The sequence below is a fragment of the Grus americana genome, chromosome 6 (assembly GCF_028858705.1).
Source record: "Grus americana isolate bGruAme1 chromosome 6, bGruAme1.mat, whole genome shotgun sequence".
In the NCBI taxonomy this organism is placed as follows: domain Eukaryota; kingdom Metazoa; phylum Chordata; class Aves; order Gruiformes; family Gruidae; genus Grus; species Grus americana.
This window is the reverse complement of record NC_072857.1, coordinates 28463876-28470703: the sequence shown is the minus strand read 5'-3', so window position 1 is coordinate 28470703 and position 6828 is coordinate 28463876.

Here is a 6828-nt window from a genome sequence, read left to right as displayed (position 1 = left end):
GCCTCAACAATACAGTAAAAGCATAGGCATTCAGCATGTATAATTTAGAGGCTGAGGTTTTGGCCTCCAGGGCCTTGCTTAGCTGATGATAATCCACTTGACAGGGTGATTTTTTCCCTAAATGATTCAGCATATCACATCCCTTTTGTCCTGCTTATTCAAGGAGAAAATATCTAACTGAAACGAATAGCTTGTGGGGTGAGTCCAGAATGGCTGGGTTTGGTTCCCTCCTAAGGTAAGTGACCTTGCACGAGGCACGCAGCCCTGCCAGAAGGTTGTTTCCAGCCATGCTTATTTTACCCAACATGGCAGTGCCCTGCCTTTCTTTCAGGGCTGTAATTGACCCTGTGGCCGATTACAGTATTGACGCCCTCTGCCCTGGTGAGCAAAGGTTGAGACATGCCCTCCCCAACCCTGCTGGAGTGATTCTACACGTACGTGCATCAGGATGCAGCTACAGCCACATGGATACACCCAGTGGCTTTCAGTGAGGATGGTGGTGGGCAGGCTGCGAGCAGCTGGAGTAGTTCATACACTCTATTGCCTGCTGTTTGGCTGTGTCCAGAGAAGAACATACAGCTGCCTCCAGGGCAGCAGGTGAGCTGCTCACACCGTCCATATTCACCTCAGGAGCTTTGGATTTGTCACTCCTAAAGCTGGTGCAGTTCTCACCGCGAGCCCTGCCTTACTTTCCTATGCCTTGATGTCTGCGCAGATTAAACCATTTGCAAAACTAACATTTCAAGATAAAACACATTGCTCACCTTCCTGCCCCCTCCCAAAAGACCAATGCAGAAATACTTGTGCTGAGCAGCTTTAAGTGTGAAGGTATGTGCCCCCGAGCGGCCTCATCCAGCGCTTTTGAAGGCCATTTTGAAGCCTGAGGCTCCTGGGAACCCAGCTTTGGCACTCTGTTTTTGCAAGCACGGGTTTCTAGGCTGTGTTTAATAATTTCTGTTAGATGTATCTCCACAGGTGACCCAGATTCGGAAAGCCTCTTTGTTTTAGATTGTTATGCACATATTTAAAGATGGGCTTAATGGCTTTCTCAGATCAGGGCCACATCAAACAGTTTTGTTACTGAAGAGGGAATGATTGCCTGCATTTGAAGTAGTTGTGCACGTCACACAAGGCTTGTCAACAAGGTGCAAATTCATCTAGGGATTCTCTTGGTTGCTGCTTAGCCACTTAAAATGTACATCTGACGTAGCTACCTTTTTTTTTTTTTTTTTGGTTTTTAAAAATTCCTGTTAGAGCAGGCATGCAATATTGACAGCTTCAACCTGCCTCATATGATTCCTCATCCCTCAACAGTGGCAGGATGAAGGGACAGCACAGCACAGCATCCTCTTTGCATGGCAGCTTGCTCCTCACAGCCATGGAGTCCCCAGCTTTGTCACGTTTCCTAGTTTTAGACAACTGTGCCAGACTGAAGTGTCAACTACAAGAACAGGAGGGAGGGTTATCTGTGTGCTGTTGCCTTGCTATAAATGTAAAGTTGAATCTGGATATTTTACATTCGGTTTACTCTTTGGACTAAATGGATGATTCTTCCTCTCACCTCATATTCCTTCTGACTATTTTCCACTGTTAAACGGTGGACTTGTTACACAGTGATACCGCTGTGCTCCAAATTCTTTCCCTTCATATGGTATTTCAATTAGACTTCTTACTTGGCCTTGTGCCATTTCTTAACTGTTTCAAGGTGTGGGTAGGAGCCTTTACACATTCCCTAAAACAGTGCATGTGAAAATCTAAACAGCTAATATTTGTGCCAAAATATTGCTATACCCATTGCTCATCTTTCCAAGGCTGCACTAAGATAGCTACCAGATATACACTGGTGTGACAATTGGCTGCAGGGTGTGTTTTGGCAAAAAGGGCGATCTGTTAGTCAAGTTGAGAAAGGAGCATCAGAGAGTATCAGAACAGAGGGGTTTTACAATTCTGCTAACAAACTGTAAAGCAGCTGAAAGTGTAACTTCACCTTCACAACCTCCATTTATTTTTAGTTTTGGAAGTTAACATAAAGTGTGCCACAAATAATACCTGATGAGAGAAGAGAGGAAGGGGGAAGTCAGGACGAGGCAAGGATGCAGTTTTGTTCTCCCTTTTTCAAAAAGATGCAAATGATGCAGAATGTATTCCCTTCTTTGCCAGAAAAGCTTGGACACTGTAAGTCCCACATCCCAAGGAAGGAACTGCCATTGGAGGAGATCATTTGTCTGCATAGTCCTTTTTCCAGTGATATTTTTTATTATATTCAGTTGAACAAATACTCTCTGGGACAAGCCCCAGGCACGTGCTCTAACCACGAGCCTGCGGAATCATCCTCTACATTAAATACTTCAGCAGTCTCAAGTACAAAGTACAGCTGCAATCCCATGAGAAGGGACTGAGTTCATGTTCCAAGCACTTATAGCCTAGTTAGAAAACTCACCTAAAAGAGGTTCTTGCTTAAAGTTTACCAGTTCTGAGTAAGATTTGAGCCAATCTCTTGACATTCAGAGAAGTGTTCTTAGACACTGAGCTACTGAACAAGAGGAGAATAACAACATCACTGCATCCTCAAACAGTTTGCTGAATCTCAGCCTTTGTCTCCTCTTTTTACAGGTTTTTTTTTAATTAAACTAAGTGAAATTTTGGGGAAGGGAGAAGAATTTTGTTAAGCAGGACAATAAGTCTGATTTAAACCAATTTAAAAAATGGATGACAAAATTAAAAAAAAAATCATTTGACCCTAATCATGAAGACATTTTTTGAACTCATCGTTTTCTACAGTTACAGTGTTCCAATAAGTTTACAGGTACAAATTTAACTGTCTAAATCAGCATTCTGATTCTTTGTCATGGCTACAGAGTTGCTGAGAATGCTGTAACTTCTTTGGAAAATTGGATTAGATTCAGGGACTAAAATATGTGAATGCAAGTATATAACTAAGCCTGAAAATATTAGCCTACAGGAATAAACATTGCATTTGTGTGCCTCTTTGCACATTTATTCAAAACAAAGCCATTTTTCCATGTGCATCTTTTGGCTAACTCAGAATATTCCAGAGTCAGAACCAGAGGGGCGGGGAGGGGGGGGATGTGCAGAGAGGGAGAAATGATTATGTTATGGCTGTCCTTATAAGTCTTGGGTTCAAAACCACAATCACTTACGCTTATCGATGCCAAGATGCTTACAAAAGCCATTTCAGATTGTAACAATTCACAGCAAAATTGAAAACATATTCGACTCCGCCCCACAACAAGATAATCAAATAAAAACTTCAACTACAAAAGCATCAGAAAATGTGATACACAGCCTCTTGCAGTACCACGCATGAAACAATGCTATCCACCCCTGACCTACCCTCAAATATTTAACCCAGGCAAAACTGAGAATAACTGGGATATTTTGATTTATCTGTGGGCAGGTCTTAAACTTAAGACTGCAAAGTGAGTCTGTAAAGTTCTTCCTAAATAAACTATGGCATTGCATTGAATTCAGTGGCATGAGCATGAAGCTAGATGAACTCGGTATAGAGTAACACCAACCGCTTCTTTAATAATTCTCTCCGAAATGCTGCAGTCAGGGAACAGTTTATACTAATCTATGCATTTGGGTTAATTTAATAATATTACTGCTATTACTACTTCAAAGAGAGTGTAGATAAAACAAAATAGTTTTATTTTTTTAAATCACCATTATTTTTCTGTAATTTACATGTACCTTCTCATTCTACAAAAGAAATTTGAGTTAATATCATTCCCAAATTGTAACACATAAATCAGGATCTATTCCTGAGAGTAAGACCTAACACACTAATAAGTCTCTTTTCACCTAGAGGCATTCCTTCTCAGTTTTAATAACACAAAAAGGAATGACTACAGAGCTATGGAGCAAGGAAGGAAACCTTATTGTACATATGAAAAACAGACAAAAGATACTTTAAGGAAAAAAATAGTTAAAATGAAAATCTCATACTATTTTCTGCCATTTCACAAAACATGCCCTTAGCTGGACTATGGAATAAAATAAATATGAATCTTATTTTGTATTATTATACAAGCTTTCATCTCAGGAACTCATAAAGAAGTTCAGCAGTGACACAATGTCTGTGTGGCATTGGTAAGTATTACTGTCCCCAAGAGGCAGAGGGTCACCTTGGGAACCAACCTGGGGCAAAGCATCTCTGCTGTATTGAAATGGCCATGTCCAGAGACTCAGCTGCAAAAGTGCTTTCACATGTCTAGCCATTTTTCTCCAATTTATCGCAAAATGAGAACACAGGATCAACCATACAAAACCCTCAACAAATCCAATAATAATAATAATAATAATAATAATAATAATAATAATAATAATAATACCACCACCCTGAGGTATTCATAGTTTTCAACTGTTAGGTTATTTTTGCAACAGTTTTGTTTAAGCTTTTAACCATTTAACTGTAATTTATTATTCTTCTAAGACTTTAAAGATATCTAATGATCACTTCTTTCCAGTTGTCTTAAAAAACTCCAGTCCTAGTAATGGATATGGGCAGATCCAGGGTTAGGACAGACCCCTTTTTCCCCCTGTAGCTTGCAGCAGCTGTGGGCTCTCAGGGTCAGCCCCAGCCCCAGATGTGTGGACCCATGGCCAGGAGGAAGGAGCTCTGCATTGGGGCATGCAGCTTTACAGGAACCCCCCAACACCTGGAGCAAGAGAGCGGGTGGACGAGAGCGCCAAAATGAGGGCGACACACAGGGAGTGGCAAGTCCTTTGGAGACACGCTGCTCCTGTATTTCATGCGTCGTCAGGGCTCTTAGAAGGGTTCCTCAACATCCATGAGAATTTTGCTTCAGGGGCTACTAGGCAGGGTAGGAATTGACTCTAATTCACAGCCCTGTTTTATTTTCAATGCTCTGAAAAGAAATTGTAGAGAGTCACACAGTATAAGGCCAAGGAGACTTCAACAAATACCTAATCCGACCTCCCGCACAATCAAACAATTCCTGCTGTGGGTACCTTCCCCCAGCAATACATGAACTGTGCGACTTTCATAACAAGAGCTATATAGTGCTTCTTTTCTTTCAAGAGAGCCTTAAGGCAGACAGATTATGGATGTAGGCCTCAGAAATCTCTATGAGATAGTTCTTACTTAAGAAACAGGTAAAGAAAAAATGCCACCAGGCAGATCAGCACTTTGTTCACTATTAAATGAGGAAGGAGCAGGAAGGACCAAAATTGTCAAATCAGTCCCCTCCTAGTCCCAGACAGATGCTTTATAGCTTCCTTGCAGTTTGGCAACCCTTCTATGGCTTGTTGTGCTAATAGCTTTTAATTGAATTCTATCAGTGGCGATGCGAACGCAGTGCTTACTGCGTACAATTGAGTTACCATGCTCTGCAGGTCTTTCAGATGTGACCAGATATTGTATCTTTTCCTGTTGTTCCCATCTGTAAACTTTAGGTTATCCATCAGTGCCAAAGCAGATAAGTCGTTAATGTAGTCTGTGTGGAATCAGATGTTTCTATTTCCTACTAGCCTCAAAGTGACCCTGTGGCCAATGGCAGGCAGGCTGCAGCTCACTCCAGAGAGCACTCTTTCATCTAATAACCTCCAACACACAAAATACCAAACTAACGTGTTGCTGATGTTCAGCGAATCGCTTTCCCATGTTACTGCAGAAAGAGGTCAAGTAATATCTCCCCGGGTGTGCTTGATCATTGCCTTTACCTTCCCTCTACCTGCAAACACTATGTGAGCACAACATGCCTGATGCAAAAGAGCCTTTACTGACTAAACTACTTACACTGCTGCACCTCTTAGGCTCACACCTCAAACCCCTTCCAGGCCAAATTTCAAACTTCCCAGGTGAGGAAAGAGGGGGAGCATAAATCATGCATTACTGTAGCTGAGAGCACGGTAAAACTGTCTTCCACGTAGTTTGAAGAGCCCAGCATGGGAAGGGCTGGGCGTGCTGCAGGCTTATCCACCAGCTGAGGCTTGCTCTTCCTTGTGGGCACTGACAAACTATATCTGAATTATTCTGGGTTCACTACAACAGAACATGGTTTAGCATCCAGTGTATTTGAGTTTATGTTGCAAACATCACCAGCTACATGTAATAAACTAGCAGTTAAAACATGAAAGTATCAGGAAGTAAGTGGGGGCTATTTTCTTAAGACAAGTTCACGTTTTCCAGATTTCAGCTTCAGGCCTGTTTTTGAAAAGCTTGGCTTTCAGTTCCTCAAAACCTTAGAATGTTGCAGGGCAGAAGCAAAACAAAAACTGTAAAATTAATGAAACTAGAGATGGGGGCATCTTTTACAGCATGCTGAACCATGAGCAAAAAGTGTAAATTAGCGAAAAATAGGAGACTACAGAGTGCTTATACAGTCAAACCAATGTTTTCCTGGGATCTGAAAAAAACCCCCACCTTCATAATAAATGACAACTCCCATCCCACAGCAAAGCAATAATTTAAAACTAAATTTACATTGTAATTAGCCTTTCAAAAATGCAAAGAACTTCAGTATAGATGTCCATTAATAATCTCACTGCTGTCGGGAAGCCTGTTCCACCCACACATGCTACTTAATTAAACTCAGAGTTCCTCATTCATACAAACAGACAGTTATGAAGAACAGGTGGTTCCTAATTTGAAGATAATGGATAAGTGAATCTCAGTATAACTTCACAGCCTCAGATTATCTCATTTAATGTTTTTCTTCTACCTTTGAAGATTTTATTTTAAGCTCAGTTTTGTTTTTCAAACAGCCGTGACGTAGCGTATCTATAACAGAATACGTGCATGTTTGTCTTTTAATAAAATGACACAGATCACTTTCAGAGCCA